Below are 22,513 nucleotides of genomic sequence, written 5' to 3' on the forward strand. Positions count from 1 at the left end.
GACTATGGTCCGAGAAGACTCAGAAGGAAAAGGGAGACAGTCTTCAAGGAAACTATGTGTCAGAGCTGGTTAACTACACCTCTATCAGCCTAAAACAAAACAATGTGCAAGAACTTTGAGACATTTGGGATAATTGGAAGAATGATCGAAAATAAAAGTTCAGTCAGCGGTATGGTGACATTGCACTTTTGCTTCATGTTAAGACCGATGAGCCCTTAATCAGAGCATTGGTTCAATTCTGGAACCCGAGATACAGTTGCTTCACCTTTAACCGGGAGGACATGGTGCCCACCATCGAAGAGTATACTACATTACTGCACTGCGAAAGCATCAGACTAGAGAGGGCATATATCAAACACATCAAGAGTCAGTCTTTCAAGAATGGACTGGCCAAGATTGCAGGAGTTGATGAAAAGTGGGTGACTGATCGATTCCGACACAAAGATAGCGGGGAAGGAATCGAATGGATCCACATAAAGTAACTAATGAAAAACCACCCTGATGAATGGAAGACTATAGATCTTTTTGCATTGGGTCTGTATGGTTTGATTATCTTTCCGAAGACCTTGGGGTGCATCGACGCAGTCATGGTGGAACTATTTGAATAACTTCCAAGGCGATTCAACCCAGCACCAACCATCTTAGTCGAGACCTTTCGTTCTCTTAATCATTGCAGAAGAACTGGTGGAGGAAGGTTCATTGGGTGTGTTCAAGTCTGGATTCACAGCCACTTCTGGAAGACTAACGAGGTTGCTTACCGCCTATTTAGCACCACCTATTCACCTTTGGGAGAGTTCATCACTATGAAATGGCATGAAGGTTCTACAAAGGAAAAATGGTTGAAGGTCTTCACGCATCTTCAGGACCGGGATATTACCTGGAGAGCCCCCTGATTGTTCCTCAGTGATGTTCTTTTCAAGTGTGGGAATTCTGACACTATGACCCTATTTGAACTTTGAGATGCAGTTGGGTATGCTCCGTTGTTGGCACTTAGACAGTGTGGGGCACGTCAGTTTGTCCCAGCAACATATGGATTATATACATCAGAGTTTATCTATCACGGTGATAGTTATAAGAAGATGATCAAAGAAGCAGCCGAGTCATGGAAGAAAGTATCTCGGATGGATTTCTAGAAGATTTAGTCCGAACATACCTTTGATTTTTTTTGTCTCTTACAAGATAAAACATTTTTATCTGAATAAGGATTATTTATAATAATGGAAACTTTTCTGGATCAATGCCTATAAATTACATACATCACGCATTACATACTTTTCATTTTTATTTTCATATTTTCCATGTTTTTACAAGAGAAAGAGCAAACACCAAATTTACCACCGCAAGCATTAAATACGCATCACCCGCACAATACTCGAGCAAAGAAGAGACAAATGGAGGCCAGAATAAAAAAACTCGAGAAGAACATGACAAGACTGCAAAAAAAAACTAGAAGATAAGATGGCTCAAAACAGTCAGAGCACCCTGGAGTCTATCAAGAAAAACCAGGAGTCCTTGGATGACCAAATCATGGCCAAGTTATCGGGTTTGCAATAAGCTAGTGCAGTAAAGGGAAGTCCCTCCGAGGGGAAAACCACATCACCAACCCCACAGGTGGTTATTTTACCCGGAATTCTACCCAAACCACAAGAAAATTCTTCTGTTGTCAAAGGAAAAGCATCATATACTGTTTAGGTGCAAATTGAGGTGCCATTAGCAAACGGGGCCTTAGTAATTACCAATGCTAAGGAAGATATTGTGGCAAGTGTGACCACGGAGGCCCCATACATCGAGGTGGATGAGGAAGCGGTGGAGTGTTCATTCTGATCCTTAGAATTTGTGAATGCCACCTTTGTAGCCGAAGGAAGAACGATTCCTGGACCCTGGATTTCCAAGTGTACCAGAATGAAGATCATGCAAACATTGGGATGAGGTGCCAAGACTGGAAAAGGGTTTGGGAAGTTTCTACAAGGGAGGATTGATCCGGTCCTTCCTATTTCAAAGCCAGACCGGTTTGGGCTCGGCTTTCCGCCCAATTACCTTCAGAAGAGAAAAGAAGTTCAGAAGAACTGGGAGAGGAGATTAGCAAGGCTGACTAGAAATGAAATTCAATGGGAGACCATGGCATTCCCACCTCTTTGTCACATATTCAAGTTAGGTGGTTATGTATTTGAGACCACCTTATCATATTTAGAAGCAGATTGGTAAGATCTGAGCGTCAATGATGTAATCACTGGATATGCTGACGACGTCATTATATCTGGGATATACCCTCTACCACCTAGATTCATGCCTAGCCATTGGTCGGTCGAAGAACTACCTGTGGTTTACAAGAGTCTTTCAGAGTAATATTTGAACTATCCCTATTTGTCTATACCCGGGGCAATATGTGACCTTTTGTAAGGGTTAATAAATATTATGTTTAAGTTCAATAAAAGATGCATTTTTCTTTTCCCATGGCAAACAAATTTTCCTTTATTTCCTTTTGAATTCATTGTCTATCTTCTTCATTTCGATACTTCATTTCCACTTTCCCTCGAATTTAATTCTTGATTATTTCGTGTGGGATATTTTCCTCTCACACATGCACATTTTCCCTTCTTCCAGATCCCCAGATAACGATAATGTAGGCACTAATGACCCTGATCCGGAGGTGGATTTTGAATCAGCTATTTGTCTCGGGGAATTTCATGAACGCGACACTAAAGAGGAATGTAACTTTCCTACCGAATTGTTGAGAATGGTAGAAAGAGAAGATAAACAAATATTACCCCATAAAGAAACAATCGAAATCTTGAATCTGGGCACCAAGGAGGATCGAAAAGAGGTTAAAATCGGCATAACTCTTTCGACTGAAGCAAGACGAAGCCTGATAGATTTACTTCGGGAATACATAGAGGTGTTCGCCTGGTCATATCAAGACATGTCGGGGTTAGACACAAATATGGTAGTCCACAAACTGTCTATCAAACCAGAATACAAACCAGTGCAGCAAAAACTGAGAAGAATGCGACAAAAATGCTCCTTAAGATCAAGGAAGAAGTCAAGAAACAATTTGATGCCAGTTTTCTTCAAGTGGCCAAATACCCGAAGTGGGTAACCAACATAGTGCCTATGCCAAAGAAGGATGGAAAGTACGTATGTATGTCTATTACCGGGACCTTAACAAGGCAATTCCTAAGGACAATTTTCCTCTGCCACACATAGACACTCTGGTGGATAATACAGCCGGGAACAACTACTTCTCATTCATGGATGGATTTTCGGGGTACAATCAGATCAAGATGTATCCTGAAGACATGGAGAAGACCACTTTTGTCACAATGTAGGGAACTTTCTATTACAAAGTGATGCCTTTCGGATTAAAGAATACTGGGGTAACATATCAGAGAGCTATGGTGACCCTGTTCTATTATATGATGTACAAAGAAATCGAGGTTTATGTCGACGATAGGATTGTTAAGGCACAGACTGAGAATCAACACGTCGACCATTTAAGAAAGCTCTTCCAGAGATTGAGAAAGTTCCAGCTTCGACTGAACCCTAGAAAGTATACTTTCGGGGTGACATCCGGGAAACTATTAGGCTTCGTGGTCAGTAAAAAAGGCATTGAGGTTGATCCTGACAAAGTTAAGGCTATCTAGAATCTACCTCCACCTCGAACACAAAAAGAGGTCTGTGGTTTTCCGGGCAGATTAAATTACATAGCTCGGTTCATATCTCAATTAACCGATAAGTGTGATCCAATTTTTCACCTCCTCCGAAAGAACAACCCTGGAGCATGGGATGAAAACTGTCAGATTGCATTCAAGAAGGTGAAAGAGTACTTATCTAATACTCCTATCTTAATGTCCCCCATCCCAGGCAAACCTCAGTTCTTGTATCTATCCATATTCGAGAACTCAATGGGGTGTGTCTTGGGCCAACATGACAAATCAGGAAGAAAGGAAATAGTCATCTACTATCTGAGCAAGAAGTTCACCGATTGGGAGGTTAGATATCCTCCTATCGAGAAGGTTTGTTGTGCTATAGTCTGGGCTACAAAAAGACTTAAACAATACATGTTGTATCACACCACATGGTTGATTTCCAACTTAGATCCTTTAAAATACATGATGGGTATACCTGCTCTATCTGGAAGGTTAGCCCGATGGCAGATGCTTTTGTCTGAATTCGACATTGAGTACGTGAGCCAGAAAGCCATAAAAGGAAGTGTCATATCGGATTTCTTAGCAAGCAGAACCGATGAGAGTTATGAGCCATTAGACTTTGATTTCCCAGACGAAGACTTGATGGCGTTATCCTTAGAAGAAATAGGTACTTCAACAGACAATTCCTGGAGAATGTACTTCGATGGGGCATCCAATGCATTAGGACATGGCATCGGGGCAATACTGATCTCTCTAGAAGGGAGTCACTACCCATTTACCAGCAGACTGAACTTCGATTGTACCAATAACATGGCAGAGTATGAGGCCTGTGTTTTGGGAATTTGAGCTGCACTGGGGCAAAATGTAAAGACCTTGTGGATATATGGAGATTCAGCATTAGTAATCTATCAGCTCCGTGGAGAATGGGAAACCAAAGATACAAAACTGATGGAATACCGGAAGCTAATACTAGATCTGCTCGAAGAGTTCGATGAAGTCACTTTCCACTATGTGCCAAGGGAAGAGAATCAAATGGCTAATGCTTTGGCTACCTTGGAAGCCGCATTCAAAGTTGGTGGGGAGTCTGAAATGATGCCAATTGACATACAGTCGTATGAGTACCCGGCTCATTGCTACTAGATTGAAGAAGTAAAAAACACTAAGCCTTGGTACTACGACATTTTCCAGTATATCAAGCATCGAAGCTATCCAGAGGAGGCCACTGAAACCGATAAAAGAACCATTAGAAGGATGGCAGCTGGATACGTTCTTGACGGAGAGGTCTTGTACAAGAAAAGCCATAATCAAGTTTTGTTGAGGTGCTTCAATGCTGAAGAGGAAAATTTGATCATATGTCGGTATGGTTTACCTGAATATTTGAATATTTGAATATTTGAAAAATTGATCATACGTATCCATACCTGAATATTTGAATATTTGAATATTTGAAGAATTCAAGACCAGGGATCGAAACTTCAAGATTCCAGAGTCAAGATTCCAGACAGATTTTAGCTAGAGTCAATTTCAACTTCACAGTAAAGGATATTAGACTAAAGACAACACAAGTTCAACTTCACAACGAAGGGACAGCTGGTTGTCAACAAACAATTTCCCAATTTCAGAGCCAATTTCAACTTCACATCGAAGGATGTTGGACTCGGGACAACACAAGTTCAACTTCACAACGAAGGGACGGTTGGTTGTCAACAAACAATTTCCCAATTTCAGAGTCAATTTCAAGTTCACAGCGAAGGATATTGGACTCAAGACAACACAAGTTCAACTTCACAACGAAGGGACGACTGGTTGTCAACAAACAATCTCCCAATTTCAGAGCCAATAGCGAAGGATATTGGACTCGAGACGACACAAGTTCAACTTCACAACGAAGGGACGGCTGGTTGTCAACAAATAATTTCCCAATTTCAGGGTTAATTTCAACTTCACATCGAAGGATATTGGACTCGAGACCACAAGTTCAACTTCACAACGAAAGGACGGCTGGTTGTCAACAAATAATTTCCCAATTTCAGAGCCAATTTCAACTTCACAGCAAAGGATATTGGACTCGAGATGACACAAGTTCAACTTCACAACGAAGGGACGGCTGGTTGTCAACAAACAATTTCCCAATTTCAGGGTCAATTTCAACTTCACATCGAAGGATATTAGACTCAGGATAGCACAAGCTCAACTTCACAGCGAAGGGGCGGTTGGCTGTCAACAAACAATTTTCCAGTTCTAGAGCCAATTTCAACTTCACGGCGGAGGATATTGGACTCAGAACAATACAACCTACTTGGATTTCAACTTCACGATGAAGGATATCCAATTCTCATGCTCAACTTCACGACAAAGGGGCCATATACATATACAACTTCACAACGAAGGGTATCATACCCCAACGGATTGACTCAACTTCACGATGAAGGGGTCATCTGTAACATCACAACATCAAGGTCTTCAGGTCAAGTTCCACCTTCACGACGAAGTATCTTGAGCCAGAAGACGATTCAGAGGCCACTTGTCAAAAGCTTTGAGCTCGTTTTCAACTTCACGACGAAGGATTTTGTGCTCAGAATTTTCCAATTTTGACTCAACTTCACAATGATTTCAACTCTACGACAGAGGATATTCGATATGGACAAAATTTATGTCTTGTAATCTTTTCTCTATTTTCGTTACACGATAATGAGTAAAGAGGGGCAGCTGAAGACACCAGATTTTGTCCTGCCAACCGAGGAGGTTTCATGTAACCAAAAAAGAAGAGTTGGATTAGGACTCAAATACTAGTCTAAAATAGGGTTTTTTAGTACTATAAATAAGCCTTGTAATTACCACACCAGGAGACACGATTATCATACGGGATTACGCTTACAAAAAATACCCAAAACAAATATGCAATAAGCCCCAAAGATTCGCTTGTAATTTTCAACAGAGAAATAAAAGAGGTATTTTTACCAATATTGCTTCGATTCTCGCTTGCATGTGGCTTGTTTCACTTATTCTTTTCCATTTTTACTTTGAAAGGGCCGATGAACACAAGGGAACCGAGATATTTTCTCTTAGATGTACGCTTCCCCGAGGCTTATTTTGAAAAACCGGTTTGATTTTCGGTTAAAGGAGGGAAGAGCTTTTTAAAAATCTATATTAGTCCATTTATTTATTATATGGATATTTTATTCATTTATTTTTATTATTCATGTTATTATTATACGTATATATATATATATATTTTAAATTATTTTCATTTGATTTTTTACTATATTTTTATATATATATATATATATATATATATATATATATATATATATTTCTTTAATATTTTACTTATAACTCTATTATTACTATATATTGTAATTATCTTTATCTAGTTATATATTTTTTTATACTTTTAATAGTTTATTTATATACCTATTATTAATATATATATATTCTTAATTATTTTATTTGATTGTTTCTTTATTACGTAATATATCTTATAACTTTATATATATATATATATATATATATATATATATATAATATTATTTTTATTATTTTCATTTTTTTTATTCAGTATTATATATTTTTTTAAATCTTGTGTCTTTATCATTATTGTTATTAAACATTATATTATACACTACTAACTTAGAGGGCCTATTTTTTTGTTTTATTTCTAACTAAAGTCTCTCCCATTTTCATTTTTTTGTCTTATTTCTGACTAAAGCCCCCCACTTTCGGTGAAGTGAGAGGGTAGCTTTTCTATTTTAAATATTTGTTGTATATATATATAGCTTATTTATTTTATTAATACTTTGATGTGTATATATATATATATATATATTTCCTTTTTCAAATATTACTATATATAATTATTACTTTACTATTTTTTTCCTTAACTTATTTATTTTATTTTTTTTCTTTTATTTTATTCTCTTTATCTTATTTATTTTCTTTACCTTTTTTATCTAACACATTTTTCGATTTTTTAAGGATATTTTCAAATCAATCTAAGGTAAGTAATCATGATCAAATTTTACCTTTTTTATTTAAAATTACAATTTTCTTAATTTAAGACAACTGAAAATTATGTGGTACTGAAAGGGCGGTTCAAGGGTGCTAATCCTTCCTTGACCGTAACCGACTCCCAAACTCGACACGTTTCTGGTACAACGCAGATCAGGTAAAATGGTGTCCGACCTACCTAAATTCGTTTTAAAGTGGTCGGTGGCGACTCCAACCCACATTTTTCTAAGTCGAAGCCCAATTCTGGGGCCCAACCGAAAGACGGTTGCGACAATTAGCGTACAACTTAGATTGTCATCAATTTTTTAATGAAAAATGATAAGTTTGGAATATATGAATTGTAGGGTGACTATTTTTTAACTTTTAATAGTTGAAAGACTCAATAAAACAACATTCTAAAATCTATAGATCATTTCATAACATTTAATAATCGGGGACTTAACAAAGTAACACACTATATTTGAACGACCATTTGTGTATTTTACTCTTTTATTTGACTAAAGTCGTCCAAGATCATTTAATTATAAATTTAAAAATAAATATATTATATTCATAAAAAATTATAAACAAATCATTCAATTAAAAATCACTACAAATAAATTATTTACTTGTTAAAATTAAAACGAATGTCTAATAAATTATGATATAATAAGAATATGAAAAGGAAATCAAACAACTCTCTGCCATTATCTAACTCTAATTTTCTCTTGATAATTTTTAAAGTAAATGGTTAAAAATTATCAATTAACTCCTTCTTCTCCCTTAAGATGTGGTTTCAATACCCATTACGAGTAAAAAAAAATATTCTTTCCCCTTTCCTAGGTATTAATTGTTAAAAAAAACCTCTAATTTTTTCTCTTACATTAACAATAATATCTTGATTTGTTATACCTTTATCAAATGCCATCTGCATATCATATGTGCGCCTCAATGCTTTCAGAGAACGCTTCCATAGCCAAGGTCCCGAACATCTCTAGAGAAAAAAAAAAACTTCATGAGTCTTATATCTAAAACAAATTGATTTTTAGACTTTATCTCTGACAGATTCACGTAACCTATCAAAATCAAATTTATCATAAGATGACCATATCTACTTAGTCTAAGAACTTACAAATAGTCATAAAAATCATATACATGTATCTACACTAAGAATCACTATAAAATCTCTCTAACAAAATTTAGAGAAATAAATTTTCTCACCATCACTCATTTTTCTTTTACCTCTGGGAGATAAAAAATCTTAACATTAACTAACAATTGTTCTTTCATTGATTACAATCGTACAAATAACCCCTCTAAAATAGTCGTTACTCGTTTATCTTTATCAACTTGATTCAATTTTCGAAACATGACAACAATCTCTAAATAACATTGCTTCTTGGAGAAACTTGCCAGAGCGATTCATTTTTAAGCATATATTCTTTAAGACATGTAACCCTTTAAAAATGTTATTTAATTGCTTTATTCCCAGTTTCGAGATTCTTTAAGCCAATTCAACCTTGCTTCTCTTGTACAAGATTCACCATCCTTCCACAAAAATCGAACACACATCTGACTTATTTTCTGTGATACTAATTTAGGAAAAAGTGATTCCATTTTCTTCATTTATTTTCCTCTCCATTGGATCCCACTTGCATTCGTTTTTTTTAAATAAAGCTTTAATATTTAAATTCGTTCCCGAATTAAGTCTCAAAGCCCTAAATGCTAATCAAATAATAATACGAAGACTAATTTCGATGATCATGTTTGGGTTATTACAGCCATGAACAATTAGAGGATATTTTTATTGAAAAACCTATATTTTTTTACATATTGCAACAATATCTAAGCTTGTAACTTTAGATTACAATGAGGAAGCGTTTCAGAAGATTACAATGAGGAAGTTGCATCACAAGTGTTGATGTGAGGTTTTGTCAAAGAGTTTTAGTGGATTTATTTAGGAGAAGTTTGTGAAATATCTTCCATAAAAATTGTGGTCTGAGTTTATTTGAAAATAAGAATTACAAGAATTGTGGGATTTTGTTTATTGGACTTTATTTCTAGTTCTTATCTTTACTATCCTTTTATAAAGAAAATTAATTGATTTAAAAGAAAATTTTGTAGTAATACTGAAACTAGGTTGTATACTCTTACTTAACATGAAATAGTACAAGTTTAATGTGCAGCAAGGTCGATTTGAAGGATTACATCTCCACATATTCTGAATTTATTTTCTAAACCCTCATACCGATACGGGTGATCCAATCCGATCCGGGGTGTCACAGTCAGTGACCCAGACTGACATCCTGAAAAATTTAAAATTTTAGTTAATCCTTTTAAACCTGTAAAATAATTTATAGGTAAAATACAAGTTCAGAAATCCATTTATTTATTAAAAATAGAATTCAACAATATTCAATAATAAAACAAGTTTCAGTCTCGAATATAAAACAGAATACAAACTAAATATTTTTAGATTCTATCGGTGATTTCATATTCTATTAATCAAGTCTTTAGTTACAAACATGAATTTACGGTATGAAGGAAGTATTGAGAGAGAAAATTTCAAAAGATTGAAATGAGGAGTCTAGTGTGTTCCAACAAACAGAGAAATGTGAACAAATCCTTTAAAAACATTACTAGTTTAAAACATATTTTTAACACTACAATAATACCATCCAACCGATCACCGATATGTAATTCCCCATAACTGCATTCATAAGGACTTACCCTAGGCTCATTGGGAGTAGGAGCCAACCTAAGAGATTATCTTGGGGCCTGAGAGCCTACCCAAGTGTGTGCCTTCGGGCCTAAGAGCTTACCCAAGGAAATACCTTGGGGCCTCAGAGCCTACCCAAGGTGACCTTAGGTCCGTAGGGAATTACCAGCTTTATCAGAGTTGAACCTCTATACTCCAGAATCCTACCCAAACAATATCCCAATAATCGGTTCATAAAATAAATAGTAGATTTCATGATTCGTAAATCAGGAATGATTATATTTTCCAGTGAAAACAAGTAACTAGATAGTACATATCATGTAGCCATAGTTCATAAACAGTAAATCAATAACTTCGACAAATCACATTTCAGGATAGATAAAATAAGCATATAGCACGTAGAGAAAACACTAGAGGATGCAGTTATTTTCCGGATGTACTTGGTAATTTATCAAGGGGGAAAACACGAGACTTCTGTAAACTGATGGAATTCAGAAACGATATCCCTATAAAAAGGGTGTTTGATAGCTAACGGATTCATCAGTCATTCAGGATGTGATTTATCAAGATCATAGGATTCAGACATATCAGCAAGGTATTTAAGAATTATTGCATAAAGATTTATTTAGACTCAGGCACTCCTAAGGCGGTTCCATAAATCAGGCTTATAAGGGCCTATTAGTCATTTAATTCCTGAGAAATTTGATAAATCAATTTAGTAAAAGTCTACAAGGATTTACAGAATTCCAGATTTCAAGCATCTTAACAGGTTTTCAATTCCAAACGCACTGTACAATTCCCAACAGATGTGAAACTTATCAATTATGTAGGTAGAGAAACTTCATGAATACTCGTTTCTTAAAACTGGTTGCACTGTATAATTGAACCGATCACCTTCAGAACCATCTTTGGATGGATCATGAGGAGACGAACAAGCATTTAAGCAATATTTATTTACTTCTCGTATGGTAATAGTATTAGGGATGATCGACCTATTTACGTCATACTCTAAAAAACCTCGTGGGTGTTACAGCATTTAAAGTTTCACCGATATCTTCAGAAGCCATCCAAAGGCATTTTTTAATCCAAGTCATGAGGGTATTTAGGTCATTCTGGTATTTGAGGTAGATTTATTCATTCCATAGCTAAAGGGTATTCAATCATTCCAGGCTTGGGAGTATTTTAGGTCATTTCATACTTTAGGGTTATTTTGCTTATTTCACAGTTAAAGGGTATTTCAGTCCTTTTCTTCCATCTAGTCATATTTCAGTCATTTCCTTCCATCTAGTCTTTCCATTTAATTCAAACTTGTCATTTATTTTAGTCATTTTGAACAATTCTTACAATGAGAGTACTTTCTATAAGTTAGTCTTCGGGTGAATACTCATAAATAAAAAAATTAGGTCTAGTGCCTTCTTAGAGGTTACAAACTATTGACCAGAAATCTTTCGAACAAAATAGGAACTTAACAGTTAAATTAGTAATTTATCTGATTAGATACAAATTTTTAGGGTACTATCTAAATCAGGGTCAATCTGGACTATTTTTACCTCTCAAGGGTAATTTTGTAATTTCTCACCTATGTATTTTCGTTGTCTCATTTTTTAACAAAAGTAATCAAATTTTAACAGTTATGAGGTTAAACACTTCATTTGTTAATCACAGAACTTGAAATTGTTCCTAATAAATCTTCTAATTTCTTATATGAGCCGTTAGAGTTTTATTAAGTTACTTACTTTTTTATCGTATTCGAATCAAGTTTAGAAATAAATAACTATACAGACGAGACTAAACATAATCATCCACACACTTAGCCATACAAACATGTATCGTAATGCATGCATAGGGTAGTAAAGTACTACCTCGATTCTCGAGCTACACCGGTCAAGCATTCAAACTCTATTTGATTGCTCTCAAACTTGAATCCAACTTCTAATAATATCTCGAATACATATCAAATGAAATTACATCATATATGGAGCTTAATCACGAAAAGCGAATTGAATAAGGAGGTTAATCAGTGAAAATAACTTACTAGGCTCGAATTTGGGGAAACGAACCTCGAAAACAAATTCAAGACATCAAAAAACATTAGGATAAGTGTTCTCGAAAAAAAGTCAATGGTCGCTTAACGGCAGTCAACGATCGGTCAACAACCAGTTAACGATCAACAACTCAGCTCGGCTGGGCTTAAACAACTCGGTCCATACCGGCCCAACCAGGTCATATCGATTCAATAGGTCAGCAGAACCCCCCGATTGATAGACGATGCCCACGCGTAGGGGGCGACGTGTACGGTGGCTCTAGTCGTCAGTTCGGTATAAAATTTACCAGTCTTGTAGAATGACACCTTGGGAGTCTCTTGCATGTAGTCTTGTAGAATGGCACCTTGGGAGTCTCTTGCATGTATTTTTTTTTTGACAAAACACTTCGGAGTATGGAATTTTAAAACATTCAAACTTTTCCAATGGTGATCGACAAGTGACAACGGCAGAGTAACAACAGTGCGATGATTTCAGTCGAATTTTGAGCACAAGAAAACGGCGAGTCCAGCTACAGTGGAGGTTAGGCGAGCCGACGTCTTGATCGGTCGAGATCAAGGGTTAACCGTGAAGTTGGGTGGGTTTTTCGTCACACGATCGAGCAGTGATTCACAGTGAATGGTAGCATTGTTTGGTGCGAGCAGGCTCGGGTTTTGATCTCCGATCGAGGACAATTCAAACGAGGGTGGTGGCAGATTGAATGGTGGCTGGACGACGAAGAATAGAGAGACGACGGAAGAGCGGCTAGGGATTTTGGGCTTGAGAATTTGTGATTTTTGGGTATATCACCCTGGCTTTAAGCCTTAAATGATATTTTCATAATAAAATATCAAGAACAATGCATAGTTTAAACGATTAGGGTATGGGAGGCCTTACCCGGGGACAGGGGTTTAAACCCTGCTGGCCACCAACTCCATTTTTTATTTCTTTTCTTTGTTGACACAAAAAGGATAAATTCAAGGTTAAGTCCCTAAACTTCCCACAATTTCTAAATCGAACTATAAATTTTGAAAACTTGCGGTTTGGTCCTAAATTAATTAAATTAATTTATCATTTATAATAATTTTTTAATTATTATGGTTGTGACTTTTTTTCTCCATTTTATTACTTTACCAATCGAATTGCATTGTAAATTTTTTGATTGGATCAAATGAAATTCAAAAATCGAAAAACTTTAATATAATTTATGATTGATATTTTATTCTTATTTTTTAATGAGTGTACGAAAACTTTTATGAATAGTTCACACGGTCATATTAGGAGGTCACAAAAGATTCACGTAGGAATACAAAGACGAAGGAGAATTGACGCGACGATTGATGGCATAAGCTATTCATGGGATGGTGCTTTAGTTTTCTCGTGCCTTCTTTAAGAACGAGAAGATATATTTTTTAGTTAAAACTAAAGATAACACATGAACAAAAGGAGAATTTCAGAAATGAGTTATTTTTTTCTTGGGTAAACTACACGTTTAGCACCTAAATTATATATTTTATTTTATTTTATTTTATTTTAGTACTTAAACTTTCATTTGTATCAAAAACAAGCCTAACGTTTTTTTTTGTTTCATTTTAGTACACCACCATTAAAAACTTAACAAGATTGCATTTTTTAAAGGTAAATTAAATTATTTATCACTCAGCTATCTTCTCACTTCTATTTTGATCACTAAAATTTAAATATTCTCAATTTAACTACTCAATTTTCAAATTCTTCCTATTTTAATCACTCTAATTTATTCATTAATAATTTTTGTGACAAAGCATTTTTATTATTAATTTATTAATATAATTAAAATAAAGAAATAAATTTGAAAGTTTGAGTGATTAAATTAGGAGTAATTTGAAAGTTAAGTAATTAAATTAAAAACATTTAAACTTTAGTGACTAAAATAGGAGTGAGAAGATCCTTGAGTGATGAATGATGCAATTTACCATAAAAATGTGTAACATACAGTAGTTCCGTTAAATTTATAACCGCGAGGTATTAAAATTAAACAAAAAGTAAACATTATGTATGATTTTGAAATAAATCGAAGTTTAGGTACTAAAAGAAATAAAATTGATAGTTTAAGTACTAAATATGTAATTTACTTTTTTTCTTTATATATTCTAGATAACATTATAACAACGTCAAAGACAGATGAAGGTCCTCTTTTCTTACTTCAAACTGGTTTATGGTTATCACGCATTTAATTTAATAGGGCAAACAGCTTACGTTTACTTCCATTTATTAGGGTTTCGTATTTATATTCGTTTGGAACATATTTATAGAGCAACATTAATTTAGGAACCACATAGCAAAAATCTGCGCTACAAATTTAAATGTAGTTGAGAATGCACGATAACTCTGGAGTTGGTTTTGAAATCAAGCACAGGTGTTGGAGTGCAACAGAGACAGCTTCCCTCATATGAATAAAGTTATTCGATGCTCACGTTAAAGTAATGAAAAAATCTTTACTAATGCTTACAGCAAGTAGAGAACAAAACTCAACCCGATTCAAAAAATCGATCTTTTCTATTAGAATTAACTTTGAATAGTAATTTCATAAAATTGATCTACTCTTACTCTTACACGTGCTGCTCCTAACAATAATCTTCTAGGATTGCAGCCGTTTATTGCTTTGATGTGGCTGCAGTGTTGATGGAACTTCAAATTTATGTGTCAACGATGGCTACTGGTTGCATGAAAAGTATCTCTTGTGATTGCATCACTTTAATGATTTGGTCAAGTACTGCTGGTGGTGCACTGTTTTTTACCACAATTTTATATGTCAATGATGGTTACCGGTTGCACGAAACGAAAAAATACAGCTTAAATGAGTTATGAAAACGGCATCCTTAAGTAGGGATATAAAATAAGGTAATCATCCAGGTTTTAGTATGATCTTGTTAGATCATATCAGGTCAAATCGGATATATATCGTGTCAGGTCAATTTGATGGTTCGGTTCAGATTAAATCGGATCTGAGTCAAATCAGTTAGAGTCATTTTCAGATTGATTTGACATCAGATTCAGTTTAGGTTCGGGTTCGATTTGAGTTTAGGTTGATTTGACACGTTTAGCACATAAATATATGCATAAGTATATTACAGCAAGTCAGTTCATGTCAAAACGATTCAGGTTCGAAGCAGTTAAATACCAAGTTAATTTAGGTTTGGATGGACTTCATTCGGATCTTGTTCAGATCGAGTCACATCATTAACAAACAAATTCAAGTCGGATCTTACCGAGTACGGATTGAGTTCAGGTTGGATCATTTTGAGTTAATTATTTTTCGTCTTTAATGAACGACGAATTATAATTTGTAATTGTATATGATTTGGAGTAAATTACAAAAAATATAATTAATTATGGATCAATTTTAATGAAAATATAATTTTAAGGACTAAATTGAACAAACATGAAATCAAAAAATAGAATCTAAATAAATTAAAGAACATGCATGGATGATATATCAAATCAAAAATAATTATAAAATGTTAAGTTGAAACTAATATAAAAATGGACTAAATTGAATCCATTTAAAAAGTTGGTGAAAAAAGTTTAAAGGGTTTGGAGATTATGATATAATTTATAGAGTTTGAAATGAAGTTTATTATTGATTTATTAGGTTTGAAGAAAATTATAAAAATATAAATAAGTATGGACCAATTTCAGTTAAAAATATAATTTTAAGGATTAAATTGAACAAATATTAAATTACAAGTTAAGATTAAATAAATTAAGCAACACATAGGAATCAAATAAAAATAATTGTAAAATGTGAAGCTGAAATTAAAATAAAAAAGAACTGATTTGTATTCATTTCAAAAGTTGAGAAAACATATATAATAAACTTATGCATATATTTATGTAGTATATACACACACATATATATATAAGTATATACATAAGTATATATGTAATTAACAATTATATAAGTATATATATATAAAGTATAAATATACATATGCATAGTATATTATATATATATATGTATATGTATAAATATATTTATGCATATATAAATATATATAATATATGTATATATATTATTTGATCCCTATGTATTGTTTAATTTATTTAAATCGTAACTTCTAATTTCATATTTGTTCAATCTAGTCCTTAAAATTATATTTGTGACTAAAATTGGTTCATACTTATTTATATTTTTATAATTTACTTCAAACCCAATAAATCAAATAAAAAACTTCATTTCAAGCTCAATAAATTATATTATAATCTCCAAACCCTTTAAACCTTTTTGCACCAACTTTTTAAATGGATTCAATTTAGTCCGCTTTTATATTAATTTCAACTTAACACATGCGCGTGCACACACACACATGCGAGCGAGTGAGTGCGCGTATGAATATAAGTTTACTATATATATGTGTATCATTGATCAACAATGCATGTACATGTGTGTGATGTATACACATAAGTATAAATATAAGTTTACTATATATATGTATATTATTGATCAATGATGTATGTACATATGTATAATGTTTGAATATATGCATGTATATATATATGTCAATGTCATAAGTTAAAAAATAATATAATTTAGGACTAAATAAGTACATTTGAAATTTTAAACCTAATTTGAAATAAATTATAGAATACGTAGGGTTCAAATTAAAAGAATTGAAAATATAAAGTTTAAATTAATATACATTTATACTAAATTGAACGAATTTACAAACTTGGGGACGACCTACAATCTTCATTATAGTTTCGGGTACACATGGGTGAAGAGGCTCCAATTTAAATTTAATATTTAAAGGTCAATTTTCTATTTTTGAGAAAGTTTTGAATTTTTTCTCATTTTATAATTTTGAGCTCTCTCTCATCCATTTCTCACATAATTCTCTGACTTTTCTCTATAATTCTTGTACTTTATCGCATGTCAAGAGATATATATTAGTCATTCCAATTACTTCAGTTGCATCTGAATCGTCCTTTAGTATGAGGGTCAAATTCTGAACAAGTTGAGAGCTAAACTCTTACCTAAAAATGTTGAGATTTTTGTAATAACTCGTAATTAGTTGTACGTTTTGAACCGGACGAAAGGGATGAATATTATCTTACTATAGTTAATAACGATTTTTCATTTTAAAGGTAAATATATCATTTACTTTATTTTTTATTTTAATTTCATTAATATTTTGAATTGTTAATTAATGATTTTATTTTTAATTTTGTAGGGTGTTTTATAGTTAGTAAATACATTGAAATTGATTTGTGAATGACTCTGTCTTGTTTATTACCTTTAAAGATAAATTCATTTTTTTTATATTTATTATATTTATTTAATTAATTTTTCAAATTGTTTATTAATGATTTTTTTTTGTAGGGTGCTTTACAACAAGCATAATGTTTGGTTGTTTCTTATGAATGATTATGTCTTGATTCTGCTTGATATTGCTTGATTCGAAAATGTTTGTTGAATGTTTGATTCTGTAAGTGTTTGCTAATGTCGGAAATGTTTGGCACTATTGGCCATCATAATCCATTTGGCTTTACCATTGATTGGATGCTTGTTGAATGTAGAAATATTGAATATTGAATTGATCTATAATGCTTGCTAAATTGATGCAATGATGTTTCCTACTCCCTTTGACTTGTAAATTATTGTTGGTCTTATTGAAATAAATTGTTGTAACTTGTAAATTCTTTTCTAAATAGTTACTCATATTAAATTATGTTGGTTACATTTTGACTTTTAAAGATGAAAAGGTGCCCATAATTTAATAATGTTGGCAGCATTTAGATCTTTTGAGATAAAAACTCGATGAAGAAATTTCTGGTAGCAAAGTAAGACTTTTAGACTTATAAGAATTTTGTTATAAGATCTGAGAGCTTAAATTTTAACATAAATTCATTTAGTTCATTTTATTGTAATTTTAGTGTATTAAAGTACAATAAATTTTATGTTATTCAAATTTTCAATCTCAAGTAAATTCATCTTTTATATATATTTTAAAATTTTCAGTTAAATTATATCTAATTACTAATTATTTATTACATAAAACATAAATTAAACTTATAAATAATTAAATTAATTTTGTATAATCTAATAAAAATCATGTTCAATAAATAAATTATTTAAAGAAATTAATTTAATGATTATAATTAAGATTATAATATAATAATTATAATTAATATATAAAGTAAATTTATTAATTTAATTTCCATAATTAATAATTTGTTTTAACTTTTAAAAAAGTAATCATATTAATTATCATAATTTATTATAAATTCAAAATCTTACAACTTCATCAAGTTCTCACAATTTCATCAATTGTAAGTTATAAGTCATGTAAATATCAAGTCAGATAAATATTAGATCAGTTTAATAACAAGTTGAATCAATTACATGTCAGGTTCATAACATTTTAGGTTGATAATAGGTCAGGTAATACAGTTATTTACCAGGTTAATCTCGGTTTTGGGTTCATATCAGACAGATGCAAGTCGAATTCATCTATTATATTTTTCGGTTCAATAAAGTTTTTACATCCCTATATGTAAGTTATGTGAAAATGAATCTTTTCTTTTCTTTTTGTTTCAACGAATAAAGTAAGAGAACAGTCTGATGAAAATAGGCCGTGTTTATAACATTAAAGTCCTATTATATTAGTGTTTGTGTACTGATAAAATTAACCCATACCGTTTCCTTAACAGTGATATTATTCCCTATTCTCTTTTAGAGTTTTTGTCAAAATAGTACCTTAAACTATTAATTGACTAATAAAATAATACCTTAAACTATTAATTGACTAGTGATCAATTTACATTGTTGATATGATAATATATAATATATATTATATATATATATATATAATATATATATATATATATATATATATATTATATATATCGGTGATGTAACACATATTATGCATCACTTTAAATGATATGGTACATAATACATCAATATTTTAAATGATGTGACATATATCATGTCATCAATTAAACACATATGAAAATATCATGCCAACAACATATGTTGTCCGTTATTCAACTAACTGTTTTCATCTAACAGTAGTTATTTTGACAAAAAGTTAAAACATTAAAGGCTAAAATGATTCAAAAAAAATAAAGGATAAAGTGTCCATTTATACAAACATTGAAGATTAATTTTATCATTATGTCATTAGTGTTTGCATAAGAGTCGTATTAGGTTATTTTTGTCTAAACACTTGTCTTGATAGATATCTATATTATCTTCTCTCTAAACCAAATAGATAAATCTAATCATAAAATACAATATTAATACAAACTAAAATAGACTTCTAATTTGGTTACATTCTACACCATTGAATCCTGCAGCATGTGAGCTTGAGTAATGCAAGGTGTAGTTTGATTCATTAATGGTTTTTCTTATTAATAAAATATCTTCTGATTGGCTGAATAAAACTAAAAGAAAAATAATGACCAAAATTTTTCACTTTATAATGGAAAGCATGTGATTTTAGAAGCACAAAAACTCCTTACCACACAAAAAAATCATTTTTCTTTTCTGCTGGTCCGTGTAGTTTTAATTACTATAAGTAAATTGATACACCATCCTTTATTAAGATCATAAACACATTGTGCATGTCAATTTCCTCCTCTTCTATTTTACTCTCAAGAAATGGCCACCAAAGTCAATGAGGGATTGGAGACCGAAATGAATGGAAATGAACCGAACGGTGTGCTTGAAAAGGTTACGAGCAACTGGAAGAGACACATGCTCGATTTGTCTGCGAAATCAAAAAGACTTGCAGGTTGTTTATGGGAAACCATTTGGAAGGCCGGTCGAGAAGATCCTAGAAGAATGATTCATGCTTTCCAAGTTGGGATATCATTGACACTAGTCTCCCTGTTGTACTTGATCGAGCCATTGTTCAAAGATTTCGGAACAAGTGCCATTTGGGCTGTCATGACAGTGGTTTTTGTTCTTGAATTCACTGCAGGTAGTGTGTTTTCTTGTTGGAATTCACCCTACTCATTGAATTTGTTACCGTGGATTAGATTTCTTGAGAATCAAGGCAGTTTTCAATGTTGATATATGTTTTAACAGGAGCAACATTATGCAAAGGACTCAATAGAGGATTAGGAACAGTCTTAGCGGGATCATTAGCATTCCTCATTAACTATATCGCAACTAAATCCGGAAACATGGTTCGAGCTGTTTTCATAGGAGCCGCTGTGTTTCTGATCGGTAAGTCTCTTAACATCAAAGGGAATTCTCATTTTAAACTCAAACCACTTGGGCTTCTTCTTTATATCTTGTTCAACAGGAACCGCAGCTACATACATGAGGTTCTTTCCCTATATAAAGAAAAACTATGACTATGGTGTTGTGATATTCCTCTTGACCTTCAATCTCATCACCGTGTCCAGTTACCAAGTTGAGAACGTATTAAAGATAGCACACGATCGATTCTACACCATATCCATCGGTTGTGGCATTTGTCTTTTCATGAGTCTTGTAGTGTTTCCGATTTGGTCAGGTGAAGAACTCCATAACTCCACCGCAGGCAAGCTTGAAGGGCTAGCCAAATCTATACAAGGTACATATATTTGGTAACTGTAATCAAATTTATTCTTTTCTTATGCCTTCTGTGTTAATAAATTTGGGAACTGCAAGATGATGCAGCTTGTGTTAATGTATACTTTAATGATTCCGAGATAAAAGAAAACGAAGACAAATCAGAAGAAGATCCGATCTACAACGGTTATAGGGCAGTTCTGGAGACGAAACTCTGGTTAGTTCTCAACATGTTCCAATCATGTGCTATCTAAATTAGCCCCTCAGTATTGTTTATGGCTGATGTAAAGAAAAATTCTGTTTTGTGAACCAAGGCATTCAAGGCACTGCTACAGATTTCCATGGCAGCAATATGTGAAACTGGGAGCCGTTCTTCGCCAATTCGGATACACAGTTGTAGCTTTGCATGGATGCTTGCAAACTGAAATTCAGGTAGTCTTCAAACATAGCAATTAATAATTCAGATTTGGTCATTCAATAATGTATAATATGCTTCGTTTTTATTGTATAGTTTAGACTCCACGATCAGTTCGTGCACGTTTCAAAGATCCCTGCATTCGACTTGCCGTTGAAGTAACCAAAGCACTAATGGAACTTGCCAACAGCATGAGAAGACGTCGTCATTGCTCCCCCGAGATACTCTCCGACCATCTTCACGAAGCCTTGCAAGACCTCAACACTGCCATAAAATCCCAGCCAAGGCTCTTCCTAGGCTCCAAAAAGAACCAGATGGCCACCAACATGCTAGCACTAGAAGCTGCGCACGCCGCTCGGTGTAAGCAAGAAAAGGACCACGGCGTTTCATTAGTGAGTGTGAAAACAGACTTGTCATCATTTGTCGAATGGAAAAGAAAGAGGATGGTGAGTGAAGAAGCTAAGGAGAACGAAAGAAAGGCTTTGAGGCCACAGTTGAGCAAAATTGCAATAACGAGCTTAGAGTTCTCGGAAGCACTTCCGTTTGCGGCTTTCACGGCTTTGTTAGTGGAGATTGTGGCAAGGCTTGATAATGTGATTGAAGACGTTGAAGAATTGGGGAGGATAGCTTGCTACAAGGAGTTCGATCCTGATGATAATGATGAAATTATTGTCACATGTAATAAACCACCAGTGGATGTTACTAAGAATCAGCTGCCATCCCATGCATTTTAAAAGGGAGAAAACAAACCTGTTTTAGATATCAGGTTTCGTGAGAAATAAATGGTTTATTATGATATTAAAAAGAGAAAATCGCCTCAGTGACCAAACAGCTGCCATCCCATGCATTTTAAAAGGGAGAAAACAAACCTGTTTTAGATATCAGGTTTCGTGAGAAATAAATGGTTTATTATGATATTAAAAAGAGAAAATCGCCTCAGTGACCAAAAATGCCTTATAATATACGATTTTAACAAACTTTTTCCGGATTTGCCAAAATGACCAATAAAATCGCAATGCGATCGCTAATTCGCAACGCGATCTCCATTATCGCAAATTCGCGTTGCATTTCGCGTTGCGATAGTTGGAAATCGCGTTGCGATGGTCTACAGTGTCGTTGCGATTTTCCCAATTCGCAATGCGAATAAGTAAATCGCAACGCGAATTGGGAAAATCGCAA

General features: G+C 33.4%; 1 pseudogene; it reads left to right on the forward strand.

Annotated features, from left to right (window-relative positions):
• The first annotated feature begins 20,011 nt into the window (after nt 1-20,011).
• On the forward strand, nt 20,012-22,130 carry LOC120172263 (annotated as a pseudogene).
• Nucleotides 22,131-22,513: the final 383 nt, after the last annotated feature.

Source organism: Hibiscus syriacus, unplaced genomic scaffold, assembly GCF_006381635.1.
Source record: "Hibiscus syriacus cultivar Baekdansim isolate YM2019G1 unplaced genomic scaffold, ASM638163v2 tig00111848_pilon, whole genome shotgun sequence".
Lineage (NCBI taxonomy): Eukaryota > Viridiplantae > Streptophyta > Magnoliopsida > Malvales > Malvaceae > Hibiscus > Hibiscus syriacus.